Source organism: Asterias rubens, chromosome 1 (genome assembly GCF_902459465.1).
Source record: "Asterias rubens chromosome 1, eAstRub1.3, whole genome shotgun sequence".
NCBI classification, from domain to species: Eukaryota; Metazoa; Echinodermata; class Asteroidea; order Forcipulatida; family Asteriidae; genus Asterias; species Asterias rubens.
In genome coordinates this window covers 28,213,846-28,230,623 of record NC_047062.1, presented here as the reverse complement: position 1 = coordinate 28,230,623, position 16,778 = coordinate 28,213,846, and positions in this window count along the sequence as shown.

Genomic DNA, 16,778 nt, shown 5'->3' with positions numbered 1-16,778 from the left:
GGGCGTTTTTGGGCTATGACAAGCGTTTGATGTAAAATTATTACGGTTGGAAAGATGTTTAAAAAGTAGAATATAATGATCTACACAAACGTGCCTTAGAAATGCTTCACTTTTGCTAAATTTCTCGAAACAAAACGCTCTGCCATTTATGGGAGTCAAGATTTTGACTCCCATAAATGACCGCCAAATTCACTAATCTTATTACCAGTCGCAGCCGTTGAACTATACGACTAAGCAATTATTAACAATTTTACGAACCCCATTTGTATCTATCACTTCCTCCATGGTTACTTCAACAACAAAAAACAGTTCATGAAAAAAAATAAAAGGGCCTACGTTGAATTAACTTTTTATTAAACTATCTAAGCAGCAAGTTCAGCCAAAGTCCCGGGCCGAGCGGCGGCCGTCCAGCGGGCAATCATCCCCCGCGGCCAGACCTCCCCCCAGACGCAGTGAACTCCCCGTTCTCGCTCGTGCGATGTAGGATTTTAGCGGGGCCAGTCTAGTAATGCCAACACTTTGTACAAAAAAGAATGTCTGGTACCTGTATTACTAATAGTGCATGTGATTCTGTAGTCGTGTGTGTCTTTTTGCCTCGGGCCTTTGCAGCAAAAAGACGAGATTATTTAATACTAACCAGCGAGTGGAGTTGAAAATGGACGTGTCATGACCTCCCACACCAAAACTATATAGCAGCTAGAGAACGTCCTCTCAATAAAATATCTGCTTAGAGGCGTTTACCCTGTTTACGGTAAGTATGCAATTGCGAGTCATATATTATTATTTATACCCCCACAGTTCGTTTTTAGATACAAAATTACAGGGACTTTACTTCTCTGTCCTCTCTCTATGCTGTTTGCATGTACATGTAGAGTCACACAGGGCAACAGGACAGTGGTGTCTATTACTATATACTAAGCAAAATTTACTGTACGATGCATCTGAACAGGGAGCACATGAAGACTGCAATTGGCAGTTGGCAAGTGGAAAGCTAAAATAAAGTACATACTCTTGTCCACAAAAATGAAGCTTCCATAGGCCCTTTTCGAAACCACGGCTTCGGCTTCAGGCTCCGTCCGCTTGTCTGAATCCCTACGCAAAGCACGCTCAGTATTGTTCAATTATCCGCGGGGCCAAGCTAGCCCGAGCTGAATCCAAAGCCGAAGCCGTGGTTTCGAAAGGGCCATAATCTGGAAGAACTCTTTTCAAAAATTACAAAACAAAATCAGAAACAGGGAACAAATGTCAGTAAACATTTCATTATTTTGTAACATTTTTGTATCAACTGATTCCCAGGTCACAGTGAAAGTTGGGTGGTGATGTGATTATTGAAGCCAGTGTGGACAAGAAAGAGTACATGTACATCAATTCAAAGAAGTTTTCCCAAGCACGGTTAGATGACATCCAGCTTCTTCGCAGGACAGGAAAACTCTAACACCTGCTAATTAGGCCTGGGCGACCAGTGAAATTTACTAATCGACTAGTCGCACCTCCAATACTTGCGACTATGACACTAGTCTCGACAAATTTGTAATTATCAAGATGCACTGTGGCAATGTGTGACGCAAGCACAATATAGTCTAATACAAGCGGAAAAGATTGAAGATTTGTGTCACAGATGTCCGACTGTGTTTTGTAAGTAAATTATGTTGTCATGAATAGACACGAGCGACACAATTGGTTCACCAAACAGGTGGACGCAACTACTTTTGAAGTAGTCGTGACTATTTTTGTAGCATGTTTAACCGAATAGTTGAAAACGGTAGTCGCGACTCGACTGATGATTCATAAGTTGGAGTCGGACACTAGTCGCCCAGGCTTACCGTTTATGGTGCAAGGATGGCTTCTACCCGCAGCCGCCGCACCCCCCCCCCCCCCCCACGACCACCACCACTACTACCAACAGAAGAACTTTCAGCAAAACACAAATCCTGATTTTCCATTTCTTAAATTTAATTTCCATGTAACTTTCAACATTTTGGCTACAAAATTGTCTGTACAGGTGTATATAAGACATAAGGTCAGTGCATTATTAGCATTATTGGCAAGTTCTAGAGTTTGTATGTAATCAAACAGAAACGTCGAGTTGAAAGCAACGGTTCTTTTCAGAACCACCCCAACTCATTAGAGATAGTCATTACATGGTGTTACCGCAAACCTTTCTATAAAGAGAATCTTTGTCACAAATTTATAGGAACTTTATAAAACAATATGGACAATTTATTGAGACAAGTTTTTATAATTCACAGCAGTACACAAAGTATTTGCGAACATTAATTTAATTTGTCTTTTGTCAAAGACCACTATAGTCCCATGCACTATCCTTAGTTGGTGTATCTCCTCAATATTTATGCATAAAATAATAAACCTGTGACAATTTGGGCTAAATTTGGCAATATAAGCTGCAAGAAACAGTGAAAGAAAAACACCATTGCAGTATAGAAACAAGTCCTTTGACATGCCTCTCATCATGTAGACTTTATCAAGTGAGTTTTATCATCACAATTTAGTAATTACCAATATCTAAGGTATAAAGTCCCTTTAGAGAGACCAATGCCTTAGATCGGGTGATTTGGTTGTAAAATGCATATGGTTAAAAAAGATGTTTTAAAAGTATAATAGAATGATCAACACAAGTATGACTTGAAATTGGGTGGTTTTCCTTTAATACTTTTACTTATTCGAACTAACATGGTCTGCTAGTGAACAATATGTCTAGTTCTAAAACATCATTCTGACCATGCATTTCATAACAGGCATGTGGTTTGAAATCAAAATATACTTGCAAGGGTTAAGGTTAAAAAATTGAAATGGCACCGTGTTTATCAAACTTGTTGCATCTATGATCTATGTCTCTTTATGAATACAGAACAAAGATATTTCAAATAAGTTTATTTGAATACAGATTGTTTATGTTTTTGCACTTTGTTGTCCTAGTGTTTTTTGTTACAAAATATCAAAATCTTAAATAAATAATACAATAAATATGATGTTTGTATAAACAATTTGCCATGTATTTCAAATTAAACTTAATCATATGTCGTTGTGATGAAAACACAAACTCTGCTAACATCACATTCAATGATTTGTTGACATAAGTAATGTGAAAAAAAAATCAAAAAAAAAAGTTTAAATATTGACATTATTGGTTGATTTAGGAATAAGAATCAACTTGTTGACAACAGGAAATATTGCCATTTGTTAAACCTATTTTGCATAAATCATGTGTACATGAAAGTTGAAACTATCTGGAAATTATTATATCCCTGATTTTACAAACACAGTAACCAGGTAGTGTTACTCATTTCCAGTACCATTCTGACAGAACACATGTTGTCTGTTAAGGCTGACTGGGTGGCAAAGTCATTTTTTGTGTACATCATTCCGGTGATGACATGATGTTATTAAAATTTGGGATGTGGCTGTTCAGCGTGAAGTATTTTGGTAATGCAACGTTGGCGAAGGAGGCTGTTTACAAGTAATTACAATGAATGAAAGCTTAAATTTGTGTTTCCTTATTAAATGTTTGTTTACACATTTACTTTGTTTCCTTTTTTTATGGGGGGGGACAGATCAAAATATCATGTAACAAAACTGAACTGCTTAGACAGTACATGTGTATATTGTTATACATGCACATGTAGGTACTGAACAAGTATGCCATTGACAGTATGAAATAATCAGTCTCTTACTGCCAAGTTTGAGAAGCATTCATCCGGCCTTTGTTGGCAGCATGACCTCTCCTGTTGTGTTGGCATCTCCCTACAGTTGGTACAAACACACCAGCTTGGCAAGAGCTTTGCGGAGGTGGATGATGTGGACTTGGAGGTGCCGGGTTTGATGAGGTCTCCAAGATGTTTACGCCAAGTCCTGGCATCTGCTCACATAGTACCTTCAACAAGAAATTGATAACCATTGATATAACTTATTAGTTCTCGACAATTTCATTTTTTGTTGTTTGAAAGGTCACACTGCTTTGAAAGAACTTATGTTGACTTGGGTACGAGTTAACTTGGGTACAATATTTTGGGTAAACTGTTAAAAACATACAAAAAACATTTAATAAATCTGTACTATTTTTAAAATGTACTTCTACAATTTTTACAAAAGCCCTCCCCTTCCCAGCCAGATAAACGATTCTTTTAATTGTAGCATCAAAGTAAATTAGGGTAAATTATGCCAAGTAATTAGGACGCTGGACACTCGATTCAAATCCCCACCCCCATTAATGCACCGAGTGAATAGATATACAAAATTACATATAAACTCGTCGTAGTACATACATGTACGTACTCTCACAACTCACACACCTCCATGGCTTGACAGTGCTGCTGCTGTCATGGCTGCGAATTTACGTGTTATGTCATGTCCACAATATAACTAACATTGCATTTTTTGGGGTATAAACAATCACGGTCCGTTCTCTCTCTCTCGTCGGTTAGTCCATGTCCCACTACATTATTCTTACCCTGATTGGCGAGGTGTCCTATTCTTCTTTTTGGACGTGTCTTCATATGGGCGGCCAAAAGGGCCAAAAGCTAAATAAAATAAAAACTAACTATATTTTTGAAAACTAACATAAAAAACGAAAATCAAAGAACAATTACAAATAATTAAATAAAAAAAATTAAACGAATAATAAATTAACGAAATATATGTGTTGATCGTAAACACAGAGCACCAAAAAGTTATAATGAATATCATTTAAAAAAAAACAGTATACTGTACATTTAGACTAAAGGGAAAAGTTGAAGAATTAATCAAAACTGGAAATATTAATCCATTAGAAAAAAATTACACTAAATGAAAACAAAATTAACAATAAAAAAATGTTTATCCCTTAACATAATCCATTGGAAAAAAAACACACTAATTTAAAAAAAAAAGGTTATAATAAAAAATGTTTGTCCCAAAAAATACATACACGAAATGTGTCTAAATTAACAATAAAAAAAAACTATCCAATAAAATAATTCATTAGAAAAAAAATACACTAAATAAAATAAAAATTTATAATAAAAAAATGTTTGTCCCTTAAAAATAAGTACACGAAATGTTTTTAAAATTAAAAAAAAAAAAAACTATCCGTAAAAAAAAAATACTTAATTTTTTAAAATTAATTCTTACCTAAAAACCAACAACGTAAACTAAAATGCACAAACTACGTTGAAAAATTAAAACAAACATTGAGGGCGTCAAACTAAAGACAAATTTTGTAAAGGACAAAAATAATTGTGTAAAGGACAATTTCAGAATCAACGAACAAAAGTTTTTACGAACTGACCATAAATGAACATAGAGGGCGCGTATAATGGCGACTCGCGAATTTATTTTCCCAGTTGTTTTTTTAAGGCCAAGATTTTCCAATTGGCTGCAAGACAGCATCTTCATCGTACATCACTTCTCGCCGGGCCAGTGTTCCCCTATAATTAAAGCTATAATTTGCTCTATGGTCTCAGATGCTGGCCATGAAATTGCAAGACGACTTAAAAGTTAAAAACTATTGTACGTGTATCCATGGAGGTAGGATCCATATGGAGCATTTTGCCATATGCAGCTGAAAGCAGGCCTACTCTGGTGGCTTACGATCAGGGATAACATGAAAATAAAATAAAATCAGTGATACAGTCTGCTCTGAAAACCAGTTGAAATTTTGGACTTTTGGACTTCATCGTTCATCACTTCTCGCCGGGCCAGTGTTCCCCTATTATTAAAGCTATTATCATATAATTAGAACAGCTGTATGGGTTGAAACATGTGTTTTCATGGAGCCATAATAATAAAAAATCATTTTATTTCACAGTTGACCGCCCCGCCTTTGCTTGCAGTGCATGGGTTCATGTACATGTACAGTCCATGCATGGTGGCGATCATTGATAAAAACCTGTGCTTTCATGGCTGATCATGTGTGTGCTATGGATCTGCAAAAAAAAGAAAATTTCCCATGATTTAATGGGGGTTTTCATGTACACCTCAAAGCACTGGAGCCCGCCCCCAATTCCATGGCTCTGTGTACTGTGCGTACCGACGCTTTCGACGCTTTCAAGCGTGTATTCACAAGATAGCGGGGAATTTCGGCTCTTGCGCGTTCGTACTCTACGTTAGCAGCTCCTCACCGTAAGCAAAGAATCAACACTTTGGAAAGCAGGAAATTCTTTGCTTACGTCAACATTTTCACAGGTTAGCGGGGGATTTTGTTGTGCCCGTGCGCACTTCACGAATTCGATCGCGACTACATTCATAGTACGTAGTCTTAGTCGCACGACTAACCAAGTGGGTTGAATACCAATAGTCGCGACTCGACTAAGCAATCAAAATCCGCAATTTCCCATGAGTTGTTCCAAAAGATATGGTTAAGACTACGTTCCAAAAGATATTATGTATTATAGTGTTGTGATAATACTTACTTGTACAAGTCTACACTCATGCTTTTAATGTTATGCTTGTAAGCCCATTGTATGTCACACAACCAGATCTACAGTTGCTCAATAAACCATTGTGTTTCAACTTATAACAAAAAGTCTCCAACCTTATAACCATGGTTGTTCCTTGGCTACGCAGCTACTCAGATACGCTTACGTTCCAAGATACGCTTACTTTCCTTCAAGTTACGCTATACTATCAAAACGGTATACATTTTCAAGCCTGAGTCATACTACGCTTACGTTCCAAAATAGTAGCTACGTTTACGTTCCAAGATACCCAGCTATGCTTACGTTCCAAGATATGCTTACGTTCCAAAAGATATGGTTACGTTCCAAGCTACACAGCTACGCTTTACAATCTACGCAGCTACGCTTTACATTCCAAGACACATTTAGGTTCCAAGTTACGCTATATTGTATCAAAAGGTCTCTTTCAATCCCTAGTCGATAGGCTCACGTTTCAAGATTTGCAGCATCACTTACGTTTCAAAAACCAAGGACGCTTTCGAATCCCTCAAGATTCCCTTCCCCTAAGATTAAAAATTCTTTCACTGTGAATACTAACAGGGCCCACCAGTTTCATTTGTTTAGCAAATCATACTGACTGCTAACAAAATTTCTTCACTATCAAAAAATTGAATCGGGCACCAGCCAAAAGTCCAAAATTTCAACTGGTTTTCAGAGCAGACTGTATCACTGATTTTAATTTATTTTCATGTTATCCCTGATCGTAAGCCACCAGAGTAGGCCTGCTTTCAGCTGCATATGGCAAAATGCTCCATATGGATCCTACCTCCATGGATACACGTACAATAGTTTTTAACTTTCAAGTCGTCTTGCAATTTCATGGCCAGCATCTGAGACCATAGAGCAAATTATAGCTTTAATAATAGGGGAACACTGGCCCGGCGAGAAGTGATGTACGATGAAGATGCTGTCTTGCAGCCAATTGGAAAATCTTGGCCTTAACCTTAAAAACAACTGGGAAAATAAATTCGCGAGTCGCCATTATACGCGCCCTCTATGTTCATTTATGGTCAGTTCGTAAAAACTTTTGTTCGTTGATTCTGAAATTGTCCTTTACACAATTTGTCCTTTACACAATTATTTTGTCCTTTACAAAATTTGTCTTTAGTTTGACGCCCTAAATGTTTGTTTTAATTTGTCAACGTAGTTTGTGCATTTTTGTTTACGTTGTTGGTTTTTAGGTAAGAATTAATTTTAAAAAATTAAGTATTTTTTTTTACGGATAGTTTTTTTTTTGTTAATTTTAAAAACATTTCGTGTATTTTTAAGGGACAAACATTTTTTTATTATAAATTTTTATTTTATTTAGTGTATTTTTTTTCTAATGAATTATTTTATTGGATAGTTTTTTTTTATTGTTAATTTAGACACATTTCGTGTATGTATTTTTTGGGACAAACATTTTTTATTATAACCTTTTTTTTTAAATTAGTGTGGGTTTTTTTTCCAATGGATTATGTTAAGGGATAAACATTTTTTTATTGTTAATTTTGTTTTCATTTAGTGTAATTTTTTTCTAATGGATTAATATTTCCAGTTTTGATTAATTCTTCAACTTTTCCCTTTAGTCTAAATGTACAGTATACTGTTGTTGTTTTTTTAAATGATATTCATTATAACTTTTTGGTGCTCTGTGTTTACGATCAACACATATATTTCGTTAATTTATTATTCGTTTAATTTTTGTTAATTAATTATTTGTAATTGTTCTTTGATTTTCGTTTTTTATGTTAGTTTTCAAAAATATAGTTAGTTTTTATTTTATTTAGCTTTTGGCCCTTTTGGCCGCCCATATCTTCAATCATGCGTAGAGCAAGGAGCTGAATCTGTGTTTTTCGGCGATCCATTTTGACAGCAAAATGGTGTGTTTACATTTCACACAACGTCGCCAGGTAGAGAACGGCATGTTACCTCGTGTTCTTCTGGTTGGTTTACCAGGCCAGTTTGTATGCAAGTTGTATGGGCAAGATGTTGATGAAGTAAACGTGGCAAGATACAACATGTTTAGGATGGACTGAAAATTGGAGAGCTTTCTTCCACCAAATCAAGATTCTCTTCATCAACATATTCTTCGAGACAACTACCAGGCAGCAATACATGTAAGGGCCCTTGAACAATATCCCCTTATCCCAAGTCCACATCAACATGGCTGGCAGATAAAAGATGGTGACATCCAAATTCAGTGGGGAACAATGGCAGCAGCACCAGAATACCTGCGAGCAGCAACTACTTGTAGTTGTAAAAAGTCAAAATGCAACTCAAGACAGTGTGAGTGCAGGAAAATAGCTTCCCTTGCACAGACTTGCAAAATGTGTGAACTGCTCCAACAATGAACAAGTATCAGAAGACGATGAAGAGCATGAAGCTGTAGATGACGATGTAATGGATTCTGATGGTGAAGAGGGTAAATTTAAACCTGACAGCGAATTAAACATTTTACCCTGTTCACACAGCACTTCGACCATACGAAGATTATGCCGATCATCCCGATCTGAAAATCTTTTTCAAATCGGGGCACAATCGTCAACTGGCTCTGCTCCAACAAGAACAGATGCTGGTTGAAATCCAGATGGAAGAGGTAATACATAGGAGAAGGAGGAGACCAAGAAGATACTGGGTACGACCGTGGCTGGCTGAAAACAGGAGGCTCCAGCTTAGGCATTATGACAGACTGCTGAGAAAACTCAGAATGGAAGACACCAACTCCTTCTTTAACTTCTTGATGAGGCAACCATTTAGGTCAGTGGGACAGACAGGTCAGTCAGTCAGTCATTTAAATCAGTGGGACATACAGGTCAGTCAGTCATTCATTTAGGCCAGTCAGTAAGACAGTAAGGTCAGTCAGTAAGACAGTAAGGTCAGTCAGTTCTGAAAAAAATGGCTATTGTGCAAACCAGTTCTTTCTGTGGCAATCTATAGGTTTTCTCGGTCAATTTCGTAAAATGAGCAGCCAATTTAACCACCAGCTTATTTTATTTCACACGAAATCGAATGCTACTAAAAAAGGGTCATTCGATTTCATTTTAAGACTAGTCAAAAGGGTCATTCGATTTCATTTTAAGACTAGTCAAATCTACTTTTACTTTTAGTCAATTCTGATATTTGTGCAGTCTTAAAAACGCCGGATTAACTTGTTGTTTCCTTTTACGAATGTTAAAGGCATGCGGTTAAATTGTTGGCACTCTTGAACATAATATACCAAGACGTCTGGCCCGCCAACAGATGGTTGGTGAATATTAACAAAAACCAACAACTGGAAAAACATTTTTTTTTTAAATAATAATAGTACAAAATAAAAAAAATTCAAACACATTCAAATGTCAGGTCTTGGTCAGTTAACCATTGAAGGTCACCCGAAAAAAAATTAAGAAGAAAACAACCCTTATGGGGCCCAAGGTTAAGTCTACTGGAAACATGAAATAAAGAAAAAAAAGGGTCGCTCGATTTCAAAGTGAAGGTAGGTACGAAACGGTTTGCCTTATACAGTTTATCTGTTTATTCGTATTTCTTTAGTCGTACTTATTTGAATCCTCGGTGAGCGAAATTGATTGCCTCTTTTCGAAATTGAAAATTACGAGGATGATAAATTAATAGTCCGTAACCATTTCGGATTGCACGACACTACATGCAGCACAATAAAAGTGTTTGCAATCTGTATTCGCGTCGTCCGTGGATTGTAGCATTCAGGTCTGTAACTTAATAATAATAGTACAATAGTAAGAAATGTTTGGGGTGTTATAAAACAAATATTGACTGTTTTTACTCGTGCAATGGTTAGAACTATGACTCCCTCGGTGATCCCCGTAGCATTCTATTTTCCCTCGGCGAACCTCCGGGGATCACCTCGGGAGTCATAGTTTTAACCATGGCACTCGAAGCAGTCAATATTTGTATACTATGCTTCTCCCCAAGTCTGACACTCATGGGGTGACAGGTATTTTTCTTCAGCCGCTCCACGCATCTGGAACTCTCTACCACTTAATCTTCGATCTTGTCTTTGTACCGCAAATTCAAGTCTCTTCTCAAAACTTATCTTATGTCACAGGTTTTCAATGACTAATTTTGCTGTGTCTGTTTTTCTTTGTGTTGTGTTTTGTTTTTGTTTTGTTTGTGGTTTAACTGCGCCTTGAACATCCAGCAGGGTGGATATGTGCGCATTATTATAATTATTATTATTATTATTAATTATTATTATTTTATTTTTTTTCTGCAATGGAGACATGCATCTCCTTTTATTACATTCCATCAAAAACCTTTCAACAAAAAAACAACAACACTACATAACAGATCAATGATTAAAAGACCATTTTATATACAAAACTAAAAAGAAATTATACAAAACAAGAGGACTTAGAACGAAAATACAACTTTTTCACCAATCATGCGGCACAAAGCCTGTTTTTTACAAAACAATTCAACAAAATCATCATCATTAAGTCTTTGTTTTTCCAAAAGAATCATTCGTTTAAGTTTGTGCTGGAACAACTTCAACAATTATCAGAGACCGAATTGATTGCAGGGAGATTTCTATGGGACGCCGTTTGTCCATTAATTGTTTGACACTTTTAAGGCATGTTTTTACCATGGTTTACAGCAATTAGATGTAAACCATAGAAACTGTTGCCAAATCCTGTTATGGTTTACATACCAGTAAAGTATTTGTTGTGTATAAGTTTATGGTTTACAAACCATGAACATACAAAAAACATTTACAAATCGTGATTCATAAACCAAGAAAATTTACGCATGTTAAAAACATGGTTATAAAACCATAAAAACTGAAGCATCAAATTCATGGTTTACAAATCATGGTTTATAAACCATGAAAATTGAGACATCTAAAAACATGGTTTATAAACCATGAAAATTGAAGAAAAAAAATCGTGGTTTACAAATCATGGTTTATAAACCATAACAAATGAACCATAAAAACATGGTTTGTGACCATGGTTTATAAACCATGAAAATCGAGACTTCTTAAAAAACATGGTTTATAAACCATGAAAATCGAGACTTCTTAAAAAACATGGTTTATAAACCATGAAAATTTACACATCTCAAAAACGTTGTTTGTAAACCATAAAAAAATGTGCACTTACAAATCATGGTTTACAAACCATAGAAAATGTGCACTCAGAAATCATGGTTTACAAACCATAAAAAATGTGCACTCACAAATCATGGTTTACAAACCATAAAAAGTATGCACTCACAAATCATGGTTTACAAACCATAAAAAATGTGCACTCACAAATCATGGTTTATAAACCATGAAAACGTGCACTCAGAAATCATGGTTTACAAACCATAAAAAATGTGCACTAAGAAATCATGGTTTACAAACCATAAAAGTGTGCACTCACAAATCATGGTTTATAAACCATAAAAACGTGCACTCACAAATCATGGTTTACAAACCATAAAAAATGTGCAGTCAGAAATCATGGTTTACAAACCATAACAAATTTACAGCGGCGTCTTTTCGTAATGAATAATGCGACTGCCTTTTATTATTTGAGTGAGAAATTACCTCTTTCTCAAAAACTACGTTATACTCAGAGGGAGCCGTTTCTCACAATGTTTTATACTATCAGCAGCTCTCCATTGCTCTTACCAAGGAAGTTTTTATGCTAATAAATTGTTTTAGTATATTTAACCAATAGTGTCCAGTACCTTTAACTAGATAACCGTTTAGTTTGATATGAAAGCAAAAGCAATCACTCGTAACAGGCACCAGAAACAAACGGAATAGACTGCGGAAGTCTAGCGGCGATAAGATCACCATTGAACTTCCGGGGCAGATAAACTTTCTTGAACCCCTACAAAATATATTGGAGGAATGACTACATTTGAACATGGAGGAAAGTTTCTTCATGATTTGACATGATAAACAGTTTAAAACATAAAACGAAATAAAATCCGGAAGAAAGTTAAGAAATAGTACTCGCCCTCGTACAACTGGCTTGAAGTGTCCAATTGCGAATTTACGCCGACCGTGTTGCACTAATAAATGTTTTCTCGGTCAATTTCGGAAAATGAGCAGCCAATTTAACCACCAGCCTATTCTATTTCGAACGAAATCGAATGCTACTAAAAAAGGGTCATTCGATTTCATTTAAAGACTAGTCAAATCTACTTTTACGTCATTCGATTTAACAAAATAATCATTCAATTTAACAATTCATCGAAACTGCGTTCAAATTCGCGTTTTTGAGGCGTGTGTTTAGTCATTCAATTTCATTCTGAGGCAGTCAATTCTGATATTTGTGCAGTCTTAAAAACGCTTGATTAACTTGGTGTTTCCTTATACGAATGTTAAGGCATGCGGTTAATGTTTTGGCACTCTTGAACATAATGCCAAGATGTCTGGCACGCCAACAGATGGTTGGTGAATATTTACAAAAAACAACAACTGGAATTTTTTTTTTTTTTTTAACTTTAAAAAACATTCAAACCTATTTAAATGTCAGGTCTTGGTCAGTTAACCATTGAAGGTCTCCCGAAAAAATCAAAGAAGAAAACAACCCGTATGGGGCCCAGTCTACTGTAAAAGTCTACTGGAAACATAAAACAAAGAAGGAAAAAAACATCATTTTTTGAAAGATTGATTGTAGTGTTCAACTCGACTTTGCCTTTTTGAAGGGAGCATTCCATCTTAACCTGTGAAGGTACGAAACTGCCTTATACAGTTTATCTGTTTATTCGTACTTCTTTATAGTCGTACTTTTTTTAATCCTCGGTGAGCGAAATTGATTGCCTCTTTACGAAATTGAAAATGATTAAATCAGCAAAATCTCTAGTCGAACAAGCTTTGCTAAGTTGAATGATGATTGTGTGTCATGAAAAAGAATGAGTGTGCTAGGAACTTGAATGCCTGAAAACGAAATTGAATGACCGAATTTTGAATTGAAACGCAGTAAAAACCGGGGAGGCAAAATAGCTTTAATTCGAGCGCATGAAAATGAAATTGGCTGCTCATTTGCCGAATTTGACCGAGAAAACCTATACTATAGTTGTACCGATTCGAAGTTAAAGCCTATGGACCCTTTCGGTACAGAAAAAAAAAGTTCACAGATTTACAAATAACTTACAGGGTTTACAGAAGGTAGTGGTGAAATACTTCTCATGAAATATTATTCCATGAAATGCTTTACTTTTTGAGAAAACAGTAAAACAACATCAATTCTCGTTAACGAGAATTACGGATTTATTTTAAACACATGTCATGACACGGCGAAATGCGCAGATACAAGGGTGGGTTTTCCCGTTGTTTTCTCCCGACTCCGATGACCGATTGAGCCTAAATTTTCACAGGTTTGTTAATTGATATATAAGTTGTGATACACGAAGTGTGTGCCTTGGACAATACTGTTTACCGAAAGGGTCCAATGGCTTTACTAAGCGACAACGACGTAGTTTCGCGAGGTTTGGGTACCGTGCTACTTCAATAGCCCAATATAGAAGGTGAGTTTTGGAGATTCATATTTTAATAAGTGGTGTTCGTTCATAAATTCCGGAGCAAGAGTTGCCCTTGGTACTCTCGTTCATAACCTCGCTTAACGTGGATGCATGGACCATGGATACGCGCCATTGCCTGTGTAGAAAAAGTTTTTGTTCGCCATTTATTATGGACGCGGTAAAAATTTCACGTTCGGAAGGCGACGCGCCAAAATGAACACGGGAGATAGGCCTTTGACGCGTTAAATGTCACGTGCTAATGGCAAAAAGTCACGTGCTGACGGCAACGCACAGAAAATGTACACGGGAGATAGGCAATGGCAGCCCCCATGCCAGAACCCGCGTATGTACGCGCGGCCGATCTAGTTATTCTATTCCATATCTATGAGATGGACTCGACATTGTGGGCTAAAAACACTGTGAGGGTTTTGTGTTTTTTTATTGAGTTGCCATAAAACATACAAACCTCATGGCTTTGTTATAATTATATACAGGCGCTGACGTGGCCGAAGAAGGAAATACAGACAACCAACGAGCAGAGATGGCAACAAACCACCCGGTAAGTTTCATGGAGGTATGGATTTGTGAGGTAGGGGGTTGGTGTGTTTTAAAAGGGGTTGGGGGGGTTGAGGGGTTGGGTGGATGGGGGTTGAGTGTGTTTAGGGGTAATTGGTGGGTTGACGGGATGGGTGGGTTAAGGGGTTGGTTGGGTTTGATGGGTTGGGTGGGTTAGTGGATGGGTGTGGTGTGTGTTGAGTTGGGTAATTGATTGGGTTTGAGGGAAAGTGGACGATATTTGAATGGTTTGATGTGCGATGAACACGCAACGTATAGTTTTTAGATTGTTTGCCCGCCATTGTATCCCTTTCTGTCGTGTTCCTAACCAACAGGAGAACATCAGCGATGAAGGACGCAAAGTGTTCCTCCACAATCCGGACGATAAGGAAACTGATGGTGTGTACTTTGGGGTGAACCTCCAGCAACAAGACGGCCGGTTTGTGTTTAAGGACTTCCAAGAGGGTGGACTCGCTTACAAAACTGGTTTCCGGTGAGTTTGATAGTACACGGTTTTATAGGTTGGTGGTTGTTTATAGGCATTTGACACTTATTGGTATTACTCAAAATAACTGTTGGCATAAAAACTTACTTGCGTAACGAGCAAAAGAGAGCTATTTTTATAATAGATTGTGAGAAACGGCTCCCTCTGAAGAAATGATTTTGAGAAAGAGGTAATTATTTCCCACTCCAAATAATAAAAGATCGAGCTGAAGCCTTTATTGGGCATCTGAACAAATTTTGTTGTAAATGAGTGCTGCAATAATTGACAGTTAAACGCATTTTGAGAAACAAAACCCCTTATAAGGAGTTGTTTACCCGAGGGCGGCGGAGGGCTTCACCGTTGAAAGAAATCATTGAACAATTATCATTTTTGCATTCATTTTACTTTTTGACCAAAAGTGTTGATGTTTATATCTTGAAAAGGTATTTATGATGGGAATCAAAGTGTGTTGAATCGGTTTTCAACTAGTGGTTTAAACCCGCCGAGGCCTGGATCTTGATAGTTTACCACGACTTCGTATCGGTAAAATTATCAAGAACCAGGCCTCCATTGGGGTTAAACCACTAGTTGAAAACCTCTTCACCTCACTTTCATTCCTTAGTTAATTCGTTATTGTTGTAGGACCAAACCAACAATGTATCTCCAAATCCGATGCAATTATTACATCAAACGTATTTGGAAACATTTCTTCTTAATTGTTGTTTTACATCAGATCTGGTGATATGTTAGTCTCGGCAAATTCCATCGACATTGGCAAAGTGGACTTGATGCAGCTGCTGAAAGAGCTTCTTGACTACAAAGAGTTTAACTACATCATTGTAAGTCAACTATTCTTCACATGGCAATTTTTATTCTGGAGTTTGTAGAAAACCGCAACTTCCCAAGGAGTGTCCAGCGTGTACGTCATTTGAGATTATAAATCCCGATCATCTATAAAGGGAGGTTTAATTAACAATATAATTAACACACTCTAAAACACACAATGTGAATTTTCTTTAATATGATGTTTCTTGTTTTCTTTTTTGTTTTTCGTTTTTGGCAGGGAATTGAAAGGAAGTTAGACGACGGGACAAACACCTTCATTTGGAAGATTTTCAAAATCACCACAAAGGGTGAGAAAGAGTTTCGAATATACCCCCCCAAAAATTTTTTTTAAATAGTAATAGAAATCGTATGCAAAATGTCACTAACATGGTAACATTAAATTCTTGATGTAATTGGGTTTCCCGGCAAGTTTCAGCTTTTGTTAAACGTTGAATCATTCAACTCATTCGGAAACAAACGCTCCAATAAATTTGCAAGTTGTATGTTACATAATTGAGTACACTCACGTTGGACTTGTTACAACATTCAGTCGAAGGGGTGAAAACAAGCTAAGAGAAAGAACCATAACAACAACAGCAAAGAGAGAATCCACCACTCGATGTCAAAAGGTAAACCAAAAACACTTCTAAGCCAGTCATCAAGGGCCTAGCCTATGCCACCCTCGAGTTTGTCAAGGGATGCGATGCGACACTCACCTGTCGACACTCACCTGTCGAACTGGGTGGATCATAGTCAGCGTTAGCTGACGAAAAGGAGGCAGTTACGACGTAGGCCCTCCCTGGATCTTACAGCCTCTCACATTCAAATCCTATCCACACCTTCTCGCGGTGAACCCCGTTTACCTTGGCCTTGCGGCTAAGGGACTGACGTGGAAGGGTGCTCTCGTCTCCCCTGTCCCAAGGAGGCAGAGTTTAGCCACCAAACACCACTCTTGTGGCTATCTAGGGGCAACCGATCTCTCTATGCACACAACTACTAGCACC